Source organism: Pipistrellus hanaki (assembly GCF_964339955.1).
Source record: "Pipistrellus hanaki genome assembly, chromosome: 3".
Lineage (NCBI taxonomy): Eukaryota > Metazoa > Chordata > Mammalia > Chiroptera > Vespertilionidae > Pipistrellus > Pipistrellus hanaki.
In genome coordinates this window covers 21599028-21623620 of record NC_140505.1, presented here as the reverse complement: position 1 = coordinate 21623620, position 24593 = coordinate 21599028, and the positions used below count along the sequence as shown (strand labels likewise).

The 24593-nt window shown below is 37.4% G+C and overlaps 1 long non-coding RNA gene across 1 annotated transcript; it reads left to right on the top strand.

Annotated features, from left to right (window-relative positions):
• Positions 1-10380: 10380 nt before the first annotated feature.
• Positions 10381-12936, top strand: LOC311619078. The gene is made up of 2 exons (XR_014794442.1): positions 10381-10891; positions 12434-12936. It is a non-coding gene; the product is annotated as an uncharacterized lncRNA (long non-coding RNA).
• The last annotated feature ends 11657 nt before the right edge of the window (positions 12937-24593 follow it).

Genomic DNA, 24593 nt, shown 5'->3' with positions numbered 1-24593 from the left:
TTCCAGTGCTGCTATTTAAGGCCTGAGCAAAAGCTCCAGGCTCAGATTACACTGGTGACATCAGAGTGATCTCAAGGAAGAATAATCAGAGGCAGGTTTAACAGTTGAGTTGCCAATGTCCCGTTCTTGTTTGTGCAAAATGTTCCCAAAGCTGTGTTCCGTGATGGGGCGTGGAAGCAGGGGTTTCTTTTTGCCTCATCTTTGTCCATAGAATTATAGAGAGGTGGGCTCTTCTTTATATAAAAAAGAAAAAGTGCAAAGTTAAGACGCAAGCTGGGTGCCTTAAGCTCTCAAAATCTTTCTAAACCAAAGTTTTGCTAACACAGGAAAGTGTGAGCAGAAGAATTCCCAGAGAATTTTTTAAAGTGTTCTCCAAACATCTGCGCCCTTTGGACACTTCTATCCAGGGCCACTCCTAAGCTGCTCAAAGATAGCTTAACAATTAAGTACAACAGTTTGGAATAAATAGGTCCTATTGAAGAATGGGAGTTTACCTACAAAGCGCTGACAGGACACTGCCTGGAATGGTGACCTTTCAGAGGCTGTATACAAGTGCTAATGTGTATTCACTGAATAAGAGTGTAAGTTAATAATAATAATAGACAATATCCCTTAGGTTTGTGTATACATCAACAATATGTCTACTTTAAACAAGTAGGAAAGGTAATCAGGTGTTTTACGTATACAGTACTCAAAAGGAATGATTTTACTTTTATATGTGTGTGTGTGTGTGTGTGTGTGTGTATGTATGTATGTATTTTGACATTCCCCAGACATAAAACGACACCTTCTTTGGGAGAATTTGAATTTGTTCTTTTCACCTTCCACAATATTCAGCCAGCCACTGTCCCCACAGATATATGGAGCACTTATATTCAGCCAACTGCTTTCTTCAACTTCAAAGGGCCCCAGAAACTTCTTTTTATGGACCTTCTGCCTGGTCCATGTTCTAATCCTCCAAGAAGCTGGGCTGGTTTTCCTTTCAAATCAGATCTAGTGCAGGGAAGGTGCCACACTAGAAAACTGAGTTAGCTACCCTTCATATATATTCATCCAATCATTTATTCATATACTCACTCATTTTTTCAATCAATATCTATTAAAGGTCTACCTTTACCTACAACTTTCTAAGCATTGGGAATATAACAGTAAACCTAACTAAACCAAATAAATAAAAGGAAACAATAAAAAAATCTCTACCTTACCTTAATGAAGTTTAAAATCTACCTAAATAGACAATAAAAGGATGTACATTTATCTATACTAATAAAAGGATAATATGCTAATTAGACCGGGAGGCCTTCCAGTCGTCCTTCCAGACAAAGCCATGGTAGCAGGGCTGAGGCAGAGACGGTTAGGGGCAATCAGGCCAGGAAGGGAGAGCAGTTGGGGTAATCAGGCTGGTGGGGGAGGGGGAGCAGTTGGGGGTGAGCAGGCTGGAAGGCAGAGTGGTTAGGGGCAATCAGCCAGGCAGGTAGGTGAGCAGTTAGGAGCCAGTGATCCAGAATTGCAAGAGGGATGTCTGACTGCACAGGGATCGGGCTTAAACCAGCAGTTAGACATCCCCCAAGGGGGTCCCAGATTGGAGAGGGTATAGGCAGGGCTGAAGGACAACCTTCCTCCCCACTTCCCCTTCCCCTACAAATTTCATACATCGGGCCACTATTAATATAGATGATGTCAGGAAGTAACAAATGAGTAGATTTGTATAGGAGAGGAAGGGAGAGGTTGAGGTTTGCATGGGGTATTTAGAGCCAACTTTTCAATGGGATATTGTGCAAGAATTCGAAAGAGGTGAAGGGAGTGAGCTGTGTAGGCATCTGGAGGAAGGGTGTTATAGGTAGAGGAAACAGCAAGTGCAGAGGTCTGAAGTTAAGAGTGTCGTGGAATATATGTGAACACCCAGGAGACCACACTAGTGTGGTTGGAGCAGAGTGGCCAAAGAAGAGTAGATGGAGGGGAGAAGGAGGTAAGAAGGCAGAGGCAAGAGTACAAGCTCCTAGGCTTTTTCATGGATTTAGCACTTATTTACTCTGTAAGAGACAGGCAGCCTTTGGAGAACTTGGAGCAGAGAAATTACAGGGTTTTAATTATAATTTTAAAAAACACACTGACTTTTCTTTGTAGAGAGTAGATATGTAGGAAGACAACAAGGACACGGGGAGCAAAAGGACTAGTTGGGACACTCTCCAAAATGAGCCAGGCAAGGGACGCTGAAGTCCTCCACCAGGGAAGTCCTTATACAGGTGGTGATAACTGATGAAGGTTAAGTTCAGAAGGGTTGCTGAAGACTCCAATGTGAAGGATGAAACACAGACAGGAGCCTAGGACGACCTCCTTCCTGAAGGATGCTTCCCTGAAAGACTACTGCAGGTGGGCTTATGTTCATCTCACCAATCATGGCAGCTGATGCTCGTTCCAGGGTTTCCATGGGCCAACCCTATGTTTGCTGCCTCTGACAGGTTTATTGGCATATGAACCACACCTCTCTTATTAAGAACACTCATAATAAATGACCTTCCTGGTGATCTCCATTTTGGAGTTTGCATCCTGGGATCCCAGTCTATAACCCCAACTTCTCTCACCTGGACCAAGGCCATGCTGTACACAGCATCCAGAGCAATGGTTTTAATAAGCAATCTGATCAGACCAATCTTGCTATTACATTTAGGATAAGATCCAAAATCTTAACATAACCTGTTTTTAAAATCCTTACCTGAGGATATTTTCCCTTTGATTTTTAGAGAGAGTGGAATAGAGAGAGAAAGATAGAGAGAAATACTAACGTGAGAGAAACATCAATTGGTTGCCTCTTGCATGTGCCCCGGCCCAGACTAGGGCCCAGGCTAAGGAGGAGCCTGCAGTGAAGATACATACCCTTGACTGAAATTGAACCCAGGACCAGCTAGGGCTTAACATAATCTTTTTGAGCATGACATTTCTCTGGTCACTGACTACTTCTGTAGCATCCTAATTTGCCACACTTTCTCCATACCTACCGTATATGTTTTCCAGTTCCTTGAATGTACCATGTTCATTCCTGTCCTGGGTCTTTGCATATATTTTTCTTTTTTCTGGAAAGTTCTCTACTTCTTATCTCAGCTAGGTAACTTTTATTTACTCATAAAATGTCAACTAAAAGCTACTTGCTCAGAGGATTTTCCTGATTTTTCTAGACTAGATCGGGTTTCCTTGCAAACATACCATTTACTAGGCCGTAGTAGCACTTATTACAGATTTCAAACATACATTTATATTTATGATTACTTAAAATCTATCTCTACCAAGAGCAGGTATCAGATCTTCTTGTGTCATAAATGTGTATAAAGCTCCGAATCACTTAACGTTTCATAATAGTGTCAAGTAGCAATGTATGATTCTATTTAATTCTCATAACAACCTATAAGGTTGGAACTCCTGTAATCCTCATGTTACAGGTAAGAAATTTGAAACAATGACAGTTTACTCCCTAAAATGTCCATTTTCTAATACCTGGAATGAACCTGTAAATATAGACAAAAAGGAACCTTATACTGCAAAAGGAACTTATGGGGCAAAGGAATTTTACAGTTTAAATAAGTTAAAAATATGAGATGTAAGGATTATCCTGTATTATCTGGTTTGGCCCATGTAACATTAAGAGTCCTTATAAGAGGGTGGCAGGAAGTCAGAGGGGAGAGAAGATGCTCAACTGTTGGATTTAAAAAATGAAGGAAGAAGCCAAGAGCCAAGGAATGTAGGCAACCTCTAGACACTAGAAAAGGCAAAGAAACAAATTCTCCCCTTGAGCCTTCAGAAGAAACATAGCACTGCAGACCCTTTTTTTATATCTGGCTTCCTGAACTGTACAAATGGCCACACACAAATAGTGTGTGGCCATTTGTACCCCAGCAATAAGAACCTAAAGCGTTCTGCAAATCCTTCAGCTACAATAAGATATTATAACTTGAACCAAGGACTACATGATTTCAAAGTCCATGATTTTACTCTATGCTGTATTGCTCTCAAATCAACTGAAAGCTCTATTTTCAAAAAGTCTGAATAATCCTTCCACACGTCATTGAGCAGCTCTCCCTGAGTACTGCCTAAATGCCTTCAGATGAATTAGAGAGATTAAGGAACTTCAAAATTGTTTAGAGGGCAAGACCACCCACAGGAAAACAATGCTGGTTTCTGTTTCCCAGAAATGTGACATAAACCCCAAGGTTATGATTAGCGGCTGCTCTTTGCCAAAGGTGACTCCACATGTGCTTGAAAAGCCTTTACTTGCTGTCACTCTATTCTTTCCCTTCTTCGTACATGTGTTTCCAGTGAAGAATGGGACCTAAAAGACTTCTAGAAAGAATTCACAAATTGCATGTAGATAGGATCATATAAAGAAAGGCACCTTATAGTTTTTGCTTTTGTGTAGTAAAGATAGAAAATAAGGAAGGCTGTTCAAAAGAAGCAGCTTCTGGGTACTTTCTTCTGGGCACCAGTTTTCAAAAAGTATTGTTTCATCACACAAAGAGGCTGAGGATCTGCCAGTAGTAAACGTGCCCCCGCTAGGTTAGTGTCTGATGAATAGATTTGAGAAAACAAAGGGGAGGAAGAGAACAAACATTTATTAAGTGACTTGTAAACCCAATTTTCCTCATCTACTATCTAAATTACTCTCTCCACTATACCGGAGATAGATAACATTGACCTCAATTTTGACCATAAACAAAGACTTGGTCTAAACAACCTGCCCAAGGTAAGTAGTAAAAAATGAATTCATTTCCTTTTTTATTTTTTTTCATTTATTTCCCAAATCACCCCTGGAAAGATTTTTATGACCTCTAATGAGTTTCTTGGTTCTCCAGCTTGCCTCACCAAGACTCTAGGTTTTACTGTTTTAGATGAAAAGTTATGACATTTCTATTTATATATTTAATGTTCTGGGAGAATTTGGGTGAAAGGTCAAGAATTAAGTAGCACACAAAGATCTGAAATGCCTTTATATTTTTAATGTTTTAAAGTTATAAAGGTATAGTGGCTGGTACATAGAGTGTATCTTCTGAAAATTTATTGAATTATTACAGGAATAATTGAAAGAAAAGAGGCATAGAGAATGTAATTCAGTGCTACCTTTCTGTATCAATTTATCTCTCTGGTAACTTCCTGAATATGAAGAGTATAGAAGCCAGCACTAGAAATGTATGCCTCCACTTCAACTCAATTATTCCTGAACATTTTTGTTTTGACAACAAAAATTTCATACTACATTATAATTGCAAAGTGCTTTCACTTATACTACTATTTTTTTAAATATATTTTATTGATTTTGTACAGAGAGGAAGGGAGAGAGATAGAGAGTTAGAAACATCGACGAGAGAGAGTCATCGATCAGCTGCCTCTTGCACACCCCCTACTGGGGATATGCCCGCAACCAAGGTACATGCCCTTGACCGGAATCGAACCCGGGACCTTTCAGTCCCCAAGCCGACGCTCTATCCATTGAGCCAAACCGGTTTCAGCCACTTATACTACTATTATTATTTTTTTGATTTTCATAGTATCACTGGTCTTTTCTCAGATGAGAAAACTGAGTATTACAAAAGGTAAGTAAATTTCCCAAAATCTTGGAGCTAATTAAGTGACAGAGCAGGCCTAGGAACTCTCATTTTTGATACTAAATCCTGTGCTTCCCCCCCCCCCCCAACATTGCATAGCTTTCTGATTTTATTATTTACTGATCTCCTATAGTTTGAAAATTCTACCATGGCAGCCTTTCATTGTTCTTTACATGTATGTATGCAGTGATTTATAGATTCCTTCATAAACAAGGTGTTGAATGCTTACTATGTGCCAGGTACAATAATTATTGCTTGAGGAAGACCTTGGGCGAAATGGACATGGTCCCTGTGTGTGTGGGACCTGAGATCTGGAAAAGAAAAATGACACTAGGCAAATAAGTACGCATATAGACGTATGAAGAAGATTTTTACATGTGCTGGAAAGTGAAAGGAAGGCATCAGGTGATATAAAAGAAGAAACAAGGTGAGGCTCCATTTAAATTGTTCAAGTCATTAAAAAAAAAAGCCTTTCTGAAAAAGAGACATTTAAACAGAGACTTGAAGTGAATGTTGAAATTAATCAGGAGCCTTGGCACAGAGCCTTGGCTACATTAAAAAAAAAATACTATGCAAAGGTCTGAGGTGAGAATGAGTTTGAAGGGCTAGAAAACAGACACAACGACAACACAGGTGGCAAACAGAAACCAGTGAGGAGAAAGTAATGATAGTAGATTGGAGGCAGGGGCCAAACGATGTAGCATATTGAGGGCCATGTTAAAGACTTAAAATTCTATCCGAAGAGCAATGGGCAGTGGATAATAAGCATGGGAGGAACCTGCTGGGGGGTTATTTTAATTTTTAAAAAATTTACTTTGGTGGTTGTGCTGTCAAAGGCAACACCTAAAGAAAGCAGTTGTGGTTGCAGGTAGTAAGCAGATTATTCCAAATGTATTTTGGAACTAAACTCAAAGGGACTTGGTGATAAATTGGGTAGGAGATGGGGCAGGGTTAAGGGTGCTCCCGGGTTAAGTCTTGAGGTCGTTGGTATGGAAGGCTGAGTCAGGGAAGTGAAAATGGAGAGAATCTGGGGGAAAGGTCAAGAGTTCAGTTGTACATAAAGACCTGAAATGCCTAGGAAACAGCCCAGAAGATAGTGAAATATACGAAGTTAGAGTTTCCAGGAAAAGTCTGAAATGTAACTTTCATTCTTTATCCTTCCTCAGTAATAGTTGTCAAGAAATCAACATTGATCGCAGTTTTCTTCACCCTACTTATGCATAAATCCAGCACCCAGAACGAAGCCTGGCCCAAAGTAGACTTTAAGTAAATAATTTCAGAATTATTTTCCTTAAGATAAATGCTGCAGGCTAGAGACAGTTAAGTAACATACAAAGCAAAAGCAGCTTGTCAGTGGAAACATTGTTTCTTTTCGTCTGATGTTGAAATCTGCTTTTTTCTATATGTCACAACTGAAATGGCGAACATTCTCTTCAGTATTTGTGTGCAAGGCCTTTTTTATATATTCCACATTTATATAAATCCTATTCTAGATTTCCGTTCCTTCTATACTCATGGTGGTTAATCTCTTCTTAAAACTAATCAGCAAACATTTTCATTTCAGTAAAATTTTATTAAATGTATTTCCATCCTTAAATGATTGCTGATGAGAAAGAATGGCAGTTTCACTTAGAGGCTTTGATTCTGACATTTATTATTATTATTTTTTTTATCATCGAGATGAACTAATTATAAACTCTGAAGCAATACAAATTTCAAAACAATATTTGGGAAATGCATTTTCAAAGCCTTTTAGTCAAAATATGAGGAAAATCCACAACTTTCTTGAAATAAATTTTAGACAAGACCATTTTTTAAAAGTGTGCAGTTTTTTTTTCTCTGTGTTTTTCTTTTTTTAAATCGTGCTTCTGCACTTGAAACGAAACAGCTGTCTTTGCTTAAGCCATCAGTCTATATTTACAATGTTTCCTAAAAATGGAACTGAAGATAAGCTTTTTTTTTTTTTTAAAGTATTAATTAACTTCTCAGATTCAGATATTGAGCCCCTGGTATTTATAGCTGCCTTAAAAAGAAAACAATCATGAACGTAAACTAACATGCTTTTCTCAGGAAGTGAGCATGAGATATTTGTATGTATTTATAGTAGCATGTGTGTTTCTATAATCTATGCCTAAAATAAGTCTTGATGAAACATTGCCTCCCACTCCTAGCTCCCACCCACTCGGTGCATGCTTCTGTCTGAGTGGTGAGGTTGGCATATTTCAGTCATTCTCAAAGAGGAACTACTAGGAAAAGGGGGGATTTCTAGAATGTGCTTCCCAGCTTGTGTTTAAGGAGTGCTGCAAATGATACATGTGGCCCTAACCCCTAAAATGCCTCCTCTATTTTCTTTTCCTGAGCAGGGCACAGGCACATCTGGCTACTCTCTCTGCAGACTGACCGAATTATTTATCACTTTTCTGAGGACCATATACAGTCCAAATGTGGGCCCTAGAGAGGCCTGGTCAATGAAGGTTCTGAAAGCGGCCGGAGGGACACTTGGAGCCTTGAAATTCTTCGTGAGGTGAAGCAATTAGTAAGGACAACACAGCTCAGTTTGAATATTAACTGAAGGGTTAGTATGTGGAGGAAAAATTAGGCTTGTCTGAATAGGGCCCAGAGGTAGAAATAAAGACAACGCAATAGGGAAGCTCCAAAAAGATGGATTTTGACTCAATACAATTGAAGGCATTTTTTTAATGAGGGGGTAAGCAATGAGAATGCTCAAGTATACTCAGGCCGACGGTTAAGGGGGTACACAGTAGAGGCCCGTAAGCAGTAATAGACCAGTGCTTATTTTTATTCATTTGATTTTTCCCCTTTCCTCTATAGCCTGACACCAAGTTACACTATAGAAGTGTGCAACGTTTTTTTGTTTCAGTTATTATACATAAGAACATATAGCCTTATATATAAAATGTACATATATAACCACAACACAGATTTCAAAAAGAGTTAAATCTACTAGTTTTATGCACTGTGTTTTTTATCCTATTGTATTCTATCCTCTCATTTTTAAAAAATGGCTGATCACAACCCATGAAACTGATTTCCTAACTCCAGTTTGACAAGACCATTTTAATGACCCTTTCAATGCTGAGCAGCGGAGATGTCATGCTTTTATTCGGTAGATGTTCACATAACCAGTTGTTGTTTGATGCTGCTGCTTTGGTTTTCCCACAAACACTGTCACCTGGAATGACAGACAATCTTGCACTGCTGTCCTCACTATAATCACTTGGGAAATTATTACTTTTTAAAATGTCTCTAAAACTATATTGCTGAATGGCTTAAAAATATTTCATTTTGTAGACTATATAGGCATTTACTCATTCATTTATTTGTTCATTTGTGCAATGAAATATAATTCTATTTTATTTTGAAAGCTGCCATCCACTTTACTATGTCCTAATGAAACAAATACTATATATGCTTATTAGTCCTATTTGCCACTTCTCCCAACATCCCCAAGTGTGCCCTCTTTCATTTGTACAGGATAGGAGTTGGAAGATTAAGGTAGTAAGAAGGGAGCATGATAGAGAGCAATGATAGTGATATTGGATATGAAAGGGAAGACATAAATAGTTTTGGGTGAAAGGTGACAAAGTGGATCCAAACAGACTCCCAAGATACTCAACAGGGTCAGTTTTCAATGGATGGAATGAAATACTGAACTTCAGCTAATTTATTATTTGTTGACATGAATATGAGTCCCTAAAATGTTGGGGGGAAATGCACAAATGCTTTAAAATCTAAGCTTCATCTCTATAGATAAACCTATTTTTCCATTTAAGCATGTCACACCTAAGTTTTTAGATTTGCTGAAAAGGAAGGGAAGGTAGCATTTAACACATTCATCCATTTCAGGATTATTCAATGATTAGCACTCAATAAGAATGTATGATGAATTTTATGTCTCAAAGGCAGAGGAAATGGATCATGGTCCCTAAGCCTGTCTGTTTTTATTTTAAACACTGACAAATTGGTCCATGGTCATTGGGTAGTAGTATCTAAATGTTTACTGAGCCCCTGAGAGTTCATTAACTTTCCTATAATTTTTCTTTTAAAAAGGTTTTTGACATCAATTTACTATATTGTCCTTTGTTGAGGTATAGTATTCTACACATTCTCTCAAATATTGTTAAATGTTATTTTTAATGAATTATGTTCCAAGTTTTACTGTGCATCAAGTAATTCCTCTAGTGATATAAGAAAATGAATTTAATTGAAATGCTGGTGGAACCAGGCCATCTGTCCTATTATACAGATTTTGTGGCCAGAATGGCACCACTCTACCTATTTAACAGATTAGACTCAGGAAGGTGAGGCATGGGCTGCTTTCCATGGCTCAGTAAGAGTTAAAACAAACCAATGGCTAATTGGCTAATGTGGGTAGTGGGCCAGGTTTGTATGGAGTGTCTCAAACTTTCTCTTGCTTCTTTCCAGGTAACAAATTAGTCCCCTTCCATTTTCAAACTTACTCTTCAACAGAATTGAGAATCAGCACTTCACACATGTAAGCAGATAAGAATAACTTTCTGTAGTGCCTTTTGAGCTGGATCTCTGGACCATGGACTTTGAGCTTCCTGTAGTCAAAGAAAACACACGCTGGCCTTCCTGGTCATAACTTCCACTCAGTTGCTTAATTATTGATACTTATCTGGCCAACAGCAGTTATTAATAAATTACAAAGTACATGTAGAGGGTCTAAGTGTTTAGCATGCTGCCTACTTGTTTTTGAGTTTCAAAAGCAATGCGCGGAGCTTTATGGTGAGTTAGGCTCCCTTGACCTTGGTGGTTCTCTATCTCCAACCCCAGCTCATGTCCAGCACTCTGTTTGTCTAACCTTAAAGACACTGCAGAACGCCAAGTTCCTGGACTTTCCTCTGCTCCAATCGGGCTCCGTGTCCCAGAGTGTACTGCAGTTCTTGGCATGTTTGCTCACTCTGCTCCTAATCCAGAAGGAAGCAGAGAAGCACAGCCAGGGGCTGCACCCTGAGCAGCTGCGAGGTTACGCGCTCCCGGGCCCTCCTGCTTCTCAGCGTCCCAACTCCCTGGGGTGGCAGCAAAGGGTCAGGCTGTGCGAAAAAGGAATCTGACTGTTCTGGCGTCCTCACCTTCCTTCCTCTGTGTACTCCTGGCAGGAAGTCGCTGATATAAGATGACACTTTAAAAAAAAAAAAAAAAAAAGAATGATAGAATGCTGCCTAAATCCCAAGTTCAGCTCACAGTTTTCTAATTGTCTAGAAGCCAATCAGACTGAAAGACGGCATCAGATCACGTCGTCCATTTAACAGGTATTTTGAGAATGACTTTGCTATTGAACACCTTACTAAAACCAAATACCACAGTCATTACTAGCACTGAGAGGAGCTGCAGAGACTATTAGAAAAGATGTCAAAGAACAGAACGCAGAGACTGGGCTGCAGGGCACAATAACCCTCTTTCTGCAGGCCTGCTATTGTTTCTGTGAGGTCGGTGTGGCAGCAGTTGCATGCATTGGGACCTAGGGCAGGTCACCCAAGATATCCTATAATAATACGTGGATTAATTAATTTGAGAAGCAGCATGAGCCAAAGGAGCTCTCTGATCTCTCTAAATGCAGGAAATAAATCATGTGATAAGTGCCCTGCTTGCCCTGGAGGGCTGGGAGACAACCTTATCACAAGAGTTAAAAACAAATATCCAGCATCAAACAAGCCAGCATAAACAAGCGTTTTCATGCCTTTGCTAATTTACAACCTCCGCCAAACACTGGTTTAGATTCCTATCTAATGAGCACTAACTTTCTTTGCCCTGTCAACTTTTCTCAAATTTATTGCTTCTTTTGTCTACAAAGTATAAAAGATGCCTGCTTTGATTATTTCTGTGAGCTTCATTTCATGATCTGATTGTGATTTTTCCCATGCACAGGTATTAAGCAGTTTTTTCTCTTGTTAATCTAGCCTTGAGTCAATGTAAACATCTTAGTGCTAATCCTTTCATAAGAACCAAAAAATGGTTGGAGAGGGAATTCTCCCCTTCCCCAACAGACCCAAGTCTGAGTTTTTCAGAGACTCCCAGAACTGCAGGGGACAACAAGGAGATATCTGACTGTCCATCTCCTGCCTCTGGCATAGATCACACAGTTATCATTTGAAGCCAGCAGCTTGGAAGTTCCCCTAACTCTGATCCTATACTCCTGGGCTTTGCTTATCACGTATTTTCAGTTTGATGAAAGTGATGGGAGGAGGGAGGAAATGAGTTTCTCTTTTAGAATAATTCTAGAGAAAAACACTAAAGTATTAAAAATGCTTGTCTGGAATTTAACACCAGAGAGATTATGATCATAAATAATCAGCTGCCTGGCAAGCAGGGCTCCAAGTCTGGGCAGAAGAAAGAGGGAAGGGAAGCCATTATTTAGGGGTTCCCTCTGTTCTAGCCATTCATACAATTTACATATAGGAGCGAAGTCCTATAGGTAGATAGTTGGGTATTTGTGGAAACAGAAGTTCAGTTACTAGCTGAATGCACAGGGTCTTGTTTTCTTCTGTGGGACTATCTGAATCCAAAGCCACAGAGAGCGTTTCCACCAACTGCTACCTTCACTGTTTTCTCCTGTATTGGCATTCATGGTATGCTGTATGTACAGTGTCATTTTAAACACACACACACACACACACACACACACACACGATACATATAATGTAAAATAATTCTCATAAGTCTTTGAATGAATGAGAAAACTAAGGCTGAGGCAGTTACCTGGTAAATATTACACAGAACTTGAAGTAGCTGAGATGGAATGGCTGTCCCACTTCTGTGTGACTTCAGGTCCTTGCTTTTTCCTTTCTCCACAGCCCCACTCCATTCGGATGGGACATCTAAAAAAGGGCTTTATGCATGTCAATAACTGTAGCTGTATTAGATCAAGACAACAGAGAGGGAAGAGCTCCATGATGGGGAAGACATATGAATGAAGTTAAAAAAGGAGAGCCATGCATTAGATGCATCTAGCAGCCAAAGCATGCCAGGGATGGCCAGCAACTGCCAGAAGCCAGAAGAGACAAGGACAGTCCTTCCCTAGAGCCAGCAGAGATAGCCTGGCCCTGGAACATCTTCATTTCAAACTACTAGAATCCAGGACTGTTAGAGAACACACTTCTGTTGTTTTATTAGTACACAATTCAGTTTTTATCACTTGTATGGCAACCCTTGAAATGAAGACAGAATTCAATCAAAAGTACCCCCCAACTATTGCATTACTATTTTTTATTTTACCCGTAGCATTTATCATTCTCTGAAATTATGATTGTGTTTTTATAAGTGTAATTAATCAATAAACTTATAATATATATGCTTATATGTTTATAATGTTTTATATTTACAATATGTGGCTATTTGATCAGCTGCCTCCTGCACACTCCCCACTGGGGATGTGCCCTTGACCGGAATCCAACCTGGGACCCTTGAGTCCGCAGGCTGATGCTTTATCCACCGAGCCAAACCGGTTTCGGCCAATATGTGGCTATTTGAAAGTACAGCATGTACCTACCAGCTCATCCCATACCTAGAAGATTGCCGATGTGTAATAGAGCTATATAAATACCTGCTTAATGAATATGTGAGCTTTGTAAACTCAGTAAATAGAACAATACTCTCTAAACAGAAGCCTTTAATATAAATGCTGAACAGAAGCATTTATTATAAATGCTGTGCAAATATATGTGCACAGCAATATAGATGTGCTTCCACAAAATTGAGAAAATATGGTATACAATATACAGTTTTTATATATTGCTTTCGTTTAGGGCTATATAAATATGGGTTTCTTTTATTCAGTTACTTTATGATATGATATAAGGCAAAACATAGAGACTGTAAAAAGATCAGTGGTGACCAAGGGTTGTACAGCAAGCAGAGGGATGAATAGGTAAAGCATAGACATTTTATGGCAGTGAAAATACACTGCATGCAACTATAATGATAGATATAGTATATCATTATTCATGGTCCAAGCCCATAGAATGTACAACATCGAGAGTGAGTCATGATATAAACTTATGAACTTTGGGTGACTTTGATGTCAGCATGGGATCATCCATGATAACAAATGCACCACTGTGGTGAGGGATGTTGATAATGGGAGAGATTATCTGGGAATTCTCTTTACCTTCCCCGCCCTTTTGCTGTGAACCTAAAACTACTCCAAAAAATAAAGTCCTAACTTTAAAAAAAAAGCCTATGATCATGTTTCTCAATCTTTTTTATTGTTTTCTTTAATTTATATGATGGAAAGAAAATCATTACCATGAAATGGTTCAGGAAATTTGTATTGAAAAACTACTACACTGCAGACCCTGGTCTGGGCACTGGGGTTGTAAAAAGGGTAGAGATTCTCACTGAGTTTACAACCTAGTGGTATTAGATTCACAGCACAGGCAGTTAACTAATTAAATGACTGGTTAGTTTTTTGATAAATTTGAAGTTCTGTTTGCAAACATACATACTACTTTATTTTAGCTTATCTCTCCTTACTGACACATATTTTATATTTGACTAAAATAAATTAATTTGAATTTTCAAATTTCTGACTAGAAATCTCTTTAGCCAAATGCTACTTCCTGAAATATATTTTCTATTTTCCACATTACTGCAGACAATATCATTGCCAAAATTTCTGCCATTATGTAATACAAATATATTTTTCTTCAGCATTCAATAACAATTTTTTCACCATCTTTCAGGCTCATAGTCACAAAGAACATTCTACTTTTTTTTTTTTTTTTTTGCATACAACATGATCTCAAAGACATTGACACAGGTTTTACCTTTAATTTTTTTTTAATTTGTATTTGTTGATTTGAGAGAGAAATTTATTGTTCAATTTATGTATGAATTCATTGGTTGATTCCTGTATGTGCCCTGACCAGAGATGGAACCCAAAACCTTGGTGTATCCGGACAATGCTCTAACCAAATGCGCTCCCATTCAGGTATCCCAACTGCAGTCACCATTTTAAGTATCAAGTAGGGTTTGATCAGGCAAACAAAACTAAAAATGACACAGCCTAAGGAATGCATTATAGAAATTAGACCATATTCATTTATGGGAGCTGGTGAAGAAGTCTATGGAAGACTGTTTACTCTGACTCTGGTGTTGAGAATGAGGTTTCTGTAGGTCAGTAAGACCAGCAGTCAGGAAGAAAAACTACAAGTGAGTTGGAAATAATAAGGACAAACTGGAACATATGGGGACAAATTGGAATCCACAGAATAAACTGGATCACATATCTCTCAACAGTTCTGACTTTGCTGATACCAGTAACCAGCAATTGAAACTAATGTCCTTTGCCACAGAGCTACACACATACACCTCATTAGAACTCAAAGAAGCTGAAAAACAAGATCCAGTGGAAGCTAGATGAGCTGGGGAAGCTTCGGGGCAAGTTGCTACCCAGAACCACAAGTTTAGTTAGCAGACAGGTAAGGAGTGTGAGATGCCTTGGCCCCTGGCCGCATACACTTCAGAGTATAATGCCCAGTGTCACCCACCTTCCAAAAATAATGTTTAAACAAAAGGTGCTTTTGCTCTGTTCACACAGCTCTGTTCACAAAGCAGCAGAAGGACACGCATTGGTTTAAATCTGATTTCTGCAATCACTCTTCACTCAATGCACGTTTTATTATGGGACCAAAGTCTAAAAGGAAGTGGGAGCTCTCAATGCATTGGTTTCCTGTCCACTAATAGGATAATGAAGGATTTGTATTTTATGGACTTTCAACTTTAGCTTTGGCTTCAGGAAGCTCAGAGCTAAATTGGGACATTCAGTTTTCTTTGTTATCTTTGGTCAGTTTTTTTTTCTTTTTCTGGCTTAATAATGGCTTTTCCTTTATTATCACTTTTAAAAATTTGGAGCATTATTTTAATATTTTAATATGTAATTTTGTAGGGCATCCATATAACTTCTGGAAGTAGGTTGAGTGTAAATATATTGTATTATTTGTGGTAGCTTACAGTTGCTGACAAGGCTTTTTTAATTCTTTCTCCCATCTGGTTGACTCTCTCTGTTTCCCTGTCTACTAGCTGGTTAACTCTTTTTCTGTTCTCTCTCTCTTTCTCTCCCCTGTGAAATATTACTTTTTAGAATTGATAAGGAAATCTTGAATTAAATGCAGGTGTTGTTAGATGATTTTTGAAAGAAACAAGCTCTAAGAGCTTATTTTCATTGTACAGTTTCACATACAATGAGGAAGACAGGAGGGGGGGTTGGAGGGAGGGGAGGAGGAGCAGTGAGACTCAGAAGAAACAGGACTCTTCCAGTGAATAGCACAAACCAGGGGCTTCAGTTTCGCCAGCCAGTCTTCAGCCTTTCCTTATCATATACAAGCATAAGTTAATCACATTATGCAAAATCAGGAAGGAAAGAATAAGATGAATTTTAGATTCTCATTGAGAGTTAATAGTCTGATACTTCCCATAAATTCAGTGCCATCTCTTGAGTTCCTAATAGTGCAGTACATGACAAGATAAATTGCTAGTGACTTTAAGCAAATTATAGAGTTTTACCAACCTCAGAAGCAAAGCTGAAACTTGTGACATTTAAAAAGTATTCACAAGGCAACATGAAAGAACTCCCAATTACAGCTGAAGAAAATGGCAATCGTGAACCTACACACAGTTCTTGCTTCATATATGCAAACACACACCCCTCTCTTTGTCATTTTGCACACATTTCTGCCTCACAAACCTCTAGCTTTACGTAGCCAAGAAGCAATAATGTAAAGAAGGTCAAGAATAAGCACATACCACTGTCTACTCTTTTGATTATATCTCTAAGTTGCCTGAAGTCCTGATCTGAATCTCAGTCATCTACTTATTTATCACAATTATTTACAAAGTCCACAATAAATACTAGATACATGATTATTAAATGAATTAATGATACTGAATAGAAACCCTCTTAAATGGACAGAACCCTGTATGTATCTATCTTTGTGTGATAAAGAAAGAAGACATTTTCTATGGTTATCTGCTTCAAGGGGTACCACCAGCTAGAACTATTGGAAGTCAAGGGCCACCAGAGTGCCTCTAAGCATGCTATTAGACAATAACTTGGGTTTTCTCTGAAAATCAGTTCTATGTAGATAATGGTAGGAAAATTGAAGTAATGAAAAATATATAGTGTCCAAGATTCAATAGTGGAGCACAAAATTATAGAACTTTCACTATTTTTCTTTTTATTCAAAAAATAAAGATTGGAAAAGAATCTTTTTTAAAAAAAAAAAAAAATTATTTTCTCAGCTCCCTTTCTATAACCAAAAATAATGACCTTGAGAGTTTAACAACATGTAAACCATGGAGGTAGGGAAGAAAGAACTATAAAGGCTTACAAACTCTGATTTTGCTGTGGAGAGAAAGATCTACCATAAGGGTCAGTTGGAACAGAACACAGTTGCCTGTGGTAGGTCTGTTCTGCGAAGTCACCGTGAACTCGGAGTTAGTGACTATTGAACCATCACTCCAGGGAGAAATACATTGTCAGGTTCCTGAGGGCCTCTGTTCACCACATTTTCATCAACCAATCAATACATACCTTGTTTTGTGTGTGTGTATGCTCAAAGACATCTTGTTTAATATGCATTGTTGATTCATTAATATTTAACTCAGAGCCAATAACAGTCACTCATGCCTGAACAAAATTTATCTAGGACATGTTTTCTTCCCAAGGGAAACCATACTGGATAACACTCAGTGCTACATCTGGGAACCATTTTAAACAGCAAAATTACAAAAAAAAAAAAAAAAAAAAAAGAGGTGTGGGGGACCAAAATATAGCACTAAATGAAACACACAAAAGTACACTTGTTTATAATATGAGAGCTGGAATAAAAAGGCAGAGGTGTCTTCTTGTTCCAACCCAGCTAGGTACATATGTGTCTGGCAAAACACAACACATGTCTGCAAATGGCTATGAAATTGGCATCACAGCCATTTGGCATTTGGATTACCAATAAATGTTAGTAAGTTTGCAAATTCACAAATCCAGAATCCATAAATAATGAGGATTAACTGTATATGCATCAGTGGAAAAATTGGGACTCCTTAAAGTGAATTCAATGAAACATTCTATGTATATAATTGAGTCTATTATGCATCAGCATAGATTCAAGAAGAAAGGGGAGAAAAATGGTTCCTAAGACATGTTTCCTAGTGTGTTTTCCCATTAAGTGTATGATGAGTGAGAGGCATAATCATTTTGCAAAGCAATGATAATGATGAGAAAAAAACATCTCTATTGTTTGAAACCCATGACATAAATGGAGAGTATAAAATGGTGACTTGACAAGTAAAACAGCAATGAAGTCTCTTGAGGAACATCATGCTCAGTGCTATTTTAGTGATGATTGAAATGTCCCTAAGCTAATGTGAACCACAGATGCCACTTCTGAAAGAAAAATAATGATCACCTAACTGGGTAATACTATAGGAAATCTGGATCTTGCCTTTAGGTAAGACAAAAAAAAAAAAAAAAAAAAAAAAAAATTTGGAGATAGAACTGTCCCAAGAGTAACATCTTGAAGAGTCCTAGTAAGTTTCAGTGCAGAATTTTCTTTGAAGGAGCTCATTATAGCGAGGCCAAGCAATTTGTAACCAAATGCTGCTGAAAATCCTAAACAAAGCAGTAGAAAGCAATGAACTCAAGACAACCCAGAAACACACTGTAATGCAGATTTGTACACCTATTGAATACTAAAAGAATTTTGTTGTTGAAAGGATTATTAAGGTGTTACATAAATGAAGAGTTATTACAAAATTTAAGAATAAGATCCATAAAGTAGTATATGATGTTCTATACTAATGTTTTCATCCCAGTTTGACCTAAGCAGTAATTAATAAGGAAACAGAGGACTTTTTGAAACTATTTTGTCTAGGCAGGCATCTGATCAATTACAGGCATTGCAGTGGAACTTTCCCTTGTAATAGAGACTATTCCCTGCAAAATACATATTCTCTCTGTTTCCTTACAAGCTAAAATAGCACACTCTAAGCTTTGTTTGTAGTAAAATGTGAACAGATGACTGAGTTCTGGCAGATTAGGGCTAAGTGAAAGTGACTAAGTGGGACTACTGGAAAAGCTCTTTAAAGGGAAATGATATAGCCATAGCTAGTTTTGCTCAGTGGATAGAGCGTTGGTGGACTGAAAGCTCCAGGGTTCGATTCCAATCAAGGGCACATGTCTGGGTTGTGGGTTTGATCACCAGTAGGGGACTTATGGGAGGCAGCCAATTTGTAATTCTCTTTCATCACTGATGCTTCTATCTCTCTCTCCCCTCTTCCTTCCTCTTTGAAACCAGTAAATATATATATATTTTTAAGAAATTGTAATCATAAAAAGTAAATAAAGGGAACTAATATAGCTGGCGTAGTCTTTTCCTTCCCATTTTCCCTACATGATGGTGCTGAGGACAGTGAGAGAGTTTGGGGAGGAGGGTTATTTCTTAAGAAAGGAAGAGCACCGAGTTAAAAGAAGACAGAATTCCTGCTGAAAATGTGAAGGCCTGGACTGCCTGCCTCCAATGGGGGAAAAATAAATCCTAAGTTGTTTAAGCATTGAGTTTGAGGTTTCTGTTCCTGCCAGCCAAATTCAATTCCTAACTGACAGACCCAAGATCCTATCCCTAACTGGAGCTCAGGAGTATCTGGTAAGTCCCTGTGGAATATAGTCAATATTTTCAACCTTAGGAAATACTAGGTGTACCTGTTAATGATTTGGATTTTTTTCATTAGATGGAGTTACACATATGTTAATATATATATGTGATTTGATATGTATGCTATTTTGTTGTATTGACAACAAGCTTCAAAACTTCATATATCAAATTTTCTGAAGGTGTGAACATCATAGATATTGTTACGCTTAAAAATGTTGAATTTTATGCTAAGACAAATCTTTTTTGGGAAGTTTTAATCCATTACTTTATTTTGAAGAAAAGTGCTGCTGAAAGTTTTTGTATACTTCAAGAAGCTTATGGTGAACATCCAGCAATGTTCAAGATACCTGTGAACACTGGTTTAAACACTTTAAAAGTGATGATTTCTATGTGAAAGACAAAGAACATCCAGGTCAACTGAAAAAGTTTAAAGACCAGCTATTATAAGCATTATTGGATGAAGAATCCTGTAAAACTCAAAAACAACTTTCAGAAAGATTAAATATTGCTCAGCGAACAATTTCTGATCATTTACAAGCAATGGGAAAGATTTTAAAGGAAGGAAAATGGGTGCCACATCAACTGAGCCAAAGACAAATGGAAAAAAAAAATTTAAGCATAACAATATCTATGATGTTCACACCTTCAGAAAATTTGACATACATATCAACATATGTGTAACTCCATCTAGTGAAAAAATCTGCATTATTAACCAGTACACCTAGTAAAAGTGCCAGTATTTAACATATCAATAGAATGTAGGACTTCACACTGCTCTTGTTTGTGGATTTATGTAATCATTCTGGGAATAATGGCATCGAGTCAATAGAAGGATGCATTTAAGAAACAGTTTTCTTTTGTATTTAGGGTTTAACATGGAACAATTCATGCTGAAAACTATGGCATGGCACACTTTCTCTTTTAGATGGGTGAGTTTCCAGATTTAGGGTCAGATACTTGAATCTTAATAATTTTGTCTAAAATACCCTTTGTAAATTGGTATTTAAGTGATTCAGGGCCTGGTTGGTCTCCTGATAATATTTAAATCATTTAGGTCCTAAATTTTAGAATAAATGAATTAGTCTTTCTTCCAGATATTACTTTACATATCCCCAATGATTCTACCTATTTGCCTCTCTGCTTTAATTTTGATAACTGCAGACCCCTCCCCATTTCTGAAAAGAATGTTGCAATTTCCTGTTTAACAAATGATGGTGAAGAGGAGCCGAGGGTAAGGCGTCAGTGATCCTACCTATGAAAATATGGTAGAGGCTTTGCTAAAAAAAGGATAAAGATGAAAGATCGCTAAGTTGCTCTGTCTCCATCCATTGTTTAGTGCAGGCGACGCTGACTCACTGTTCTGACGGCAAGGGGAAATCCTGTATTTCCCTCTCTAGGGCTTAAGGGAGGCAGGCGCTTTGTTCTGCTGGAGCCTTGGTGCCACACTCCAGACACATGTATGCCAAGGTTCAGGTGGCCTCTATGAATCATGTCATTGGAACTTGGGGATATAATTCTTTTCTATTGTTTGGAGACTGGGTAGCATAGCGTTTGCATGCATGCGTGTATGTTTTGTTCCACCTGGGACACTGCAATCAGGTTGTCATGGGAATATCTCCCAGGCTCACCTTTATTCTCAAGAAGATTTAGTCTCAGCTTTTGTACTATAATAGGAAAACCCTATGTTAATTGTAAATTATTTATTTCATCATATTAAGTATATAAATTGTCAATCATTTACAATATAATGTATTCAGTACTATTCCCATCGATTTACATGGGGTAAGGGAAGGGCAAAAAAAGGTTAAGACATGGTGTCTGCCTTAAATGGATGAAAACAGTAAGAAAATCAAGTTGAGAATAATATGGTCTAGAATGAACATATTCCCTCATATGTTCCCAGTGAAGTTGAACAAAATCACAGAAGATGCAATGAGAAGTTGCATGGTCTATAGTCAATGAAGAATTTGTTCAGAAGGTGATAAGTGACTTTAGGGTTTAAAATGTTTGTAGATTTTAAATTAGGAGGCAATTCCAGTAAGAATAAGGGTATGCAAAAGCTTAGAATCAAAACTAAATACATGTTGGCAAGGAGGAGTAAATTAAAACCTTGACTGGAAAAAAAGAGGACTTGCAAAGAGAGCGAGTGGCATTTTATTTTATTTTATGTTATTTTAAATCTTTATTGTTGGAAATATTACATATGTTCCATTTGCTCCCCCATTGATCTATTCTAGCCAGCCCCTGCCTCTCACCCCAGTCCTTCACAACCCTATTGTCTGTATCCATGGATTATGCATATATACATACAAGGAGAACTAGTGATCTTTTAAATCGGTTATTTAGGTGATGCTACACTAATACAAGTGTTCTAGCTTGATCAACAAGGAAACAGAGATGCTCAGGGGCCTGGTGAAACAATATCTAAGAAGAAAACTTGGCAAATCTTCATTAATTAACATAATGTTTTCAAAGCAAATAAATAAGGAAATTAAAATTTAATGTAGAAATGCCTAAAATTACTTAAAAGAATAAGCTGTTTACCTACATTGTAGAATCTATCTATGGGCAACAAAGATACTATGTCCCAATTACAGAATGATGAAAAGGGTAGTACAAAAAAAGAGAAATTAATTATTTTAATCCTATAACATTTCTGATGGAGAATTTCTCAGCTAGAGAGCACACAGTATGCTTAAAACAAAACAAACACACACAAAAATAAAAATGAAAATAAAAAAAAACCATAAACTGGCATAATCTGATGCAAGTTACACAGTTTACTTTAAAAATTCTGTAATTTAAACTTAAGCTAGGATTTTCTATTAGTTATTCTGACTTAGTGAGATCTATAACAGTTATATAATAGTAAGCACACTCTGGTCTAGGGCATAGTTTACTTGGTAAAGCTGTAGTATAGGGCTATCACACAGCAAGCAATTGAGCTTGTGGCTCATGTTCATTGTTTTTCATTGCATAATTGGTTTTCGTTCCAAATAGCAATTTGCACTTGGCAATTATTTTTGCTGAAAGTTAAGTTATTTGATAACTATAAATTTATTTAAGTTACTATTTCCCTTTTCACAAATTTATATTTTTGTTTAGTATGCTGTTGTTTATTTCTTCCTGTTGAATGAGCTAACCTTTAAATCTTCTAAAAGTTGATGGATTTAAATTTTTATTTTTTTATTTTTTGTATCTTGGTTATTTTTTGTGGTGCTACTTCTGAGTGAAATTTGACTCTCATCTGTCATTTTGAGATCAGTCAGCTCTTATGAAATCTTCCACTATCTCTCTGATGGGTCTTGTGGATGTTAGTCTGCATTATCTGTCAGAGCTCCTTGCATGCACAGGAATCACTAGCAAGCTTAATTACACTAATTTTCAATCATTTTCTTTATTACATCACAAAATGTCTTTATTCAAGGACTTTAAATGTAAAACAACAGTCATCTGAATAATAACTAGGTCAAATCTCAGGATACAACTTCTCTCAACCTAGAAACAAAATGGTGATTTCATTTTTAATGTAGAGAATGTTTTGGCAGTATGTGACCTTTTAGTTTCCAATTTTTCAACTTGCATGTTCTCTTTATCATTTACATATAATTTATATATCACAGAGTCTTGTTCTCACATCAAAGTAAGTTTTAAGATGAAAAGGTTTCATTAGAAAATGGTTTCATGGCCGGGACTGGTTTGGCTCAGTGAATAGAGCGTCGGCCTGCAGACTGAAAGGTCCCTGGTTCGATTCCGGGCAAAGGCATGTACCTTTGTTGCAGGCACATCCCCAGTAGGGGGTGTGCAAGAGGCAGCTGATCGATGATTCTCTCTCATCGATGTTTCCAACTCTCTATCTCTTTCTCTTCCTCTCTGTGAAAAATCAATAAAATATATTAAAATAAAAAAGAAAGAGAGAAAGAAAGAAAGAAAGGAAGGAAGGAAGGAAGGAAGGAAGGAAGGAAGGAAGGAAGGAAGAAAGAAAGAAAGAAAGAAAGAAAGAAAGAAAGAAAGAGAGAGAGAGAGAGAGAGAGAGAGAGAGAGAGAGAGAAAGAAAGAAAGAAAGAGAGAGAAAGAAAATGGTTTCATGGGCACTAAGTTTCTCCTGCTGACATGACTTGAGATCTCAATGCTAAGCAGAGTGGGTCTCAACTCAGGAAAAAGGATCAGGCAACAAAGACAAGGGTGATTTTTTCATTGCTGAAAAAAACTAGAACTTCTCTTATTTTAAACTTTTAAACATACTTTTTTACCCTCTTGAATTATTGGAAAAATTTCTCTGCGGTAGTTATCCATGAGTTCTGATTTGATTTTGATTCCACCCATCAGGAAGTGCCATCAAACTTTGATGACTAGAGTTTTATTGTCTTTCATTATGTATGCAAAACTGATTGAATCATTGGCTTTGTGATTCAACTCAATCTCTCTATTCCCTTCCCTCCTCGGAAGTCTGAAGATCAGGTGGACCTAGCATGGCTCAAAACTTTAACCCTCTAATCACAAGGTTGAGTTTTCCAGCCTAGCCAAGCTCCATATTGAAACCATTTAGGGCTTTCCCAGCAGTCACCTCATTAGCATAAAATCACTATGAATAATAACAAAGATACTTCTAGCACTTCAAAACTTTCAAAGACTTAGAGTTTCTGCCTATGGAACCAGGAATAAAAACCCATCAAATTCTTTATTATACAATAGTGTTCAATAAATTTAACTACATTTATTAATGTTATTATAGCATTGTGTATCAGAATAACTTGCGTGAGGCAAGGAGAGTTTTTCAAATACATTTTCACACTGTGCTTTTTAGAGATGAGAAAAGTGAAGATGTGAAAGTGTTCATTTCAAGATAAAACTTCTGAGATTCATTAGGAAACCAAATAATTTAAGAAAGTAAAGAAGAATGCTAAGAATGTCACATGTTTTTCAATTTTTAGATTTGTGAGCAAAAGCGTAAAGGGGCTAACTCTAATATATTTCTATACATTAAGTCAAAGTTTAAAATGTGTACTTGAGTTCTGTTTTAGTTATGTATAACAACTATTAAGTAACTTCTATGGGAAAACTGGTTAACTCTTTTTTTTTTTGGAAGAAGAAAATGAAGATGGAAGGTAAGTCAGACACTCCAGATGTTTAGCATATGCTGTTTACAATCATTATCACTGGTGCCAACCAAGGAAAATGAACTCCTGTCAAAATGTCTTAGATTTGCCTGTATCACTATAGGTTCGATTTACCTCATTTTCCTCCCAGAGAAGCAATAACAGACTTAAAAGATTACATTAGCATTTTTATCCTTTTGTCACAG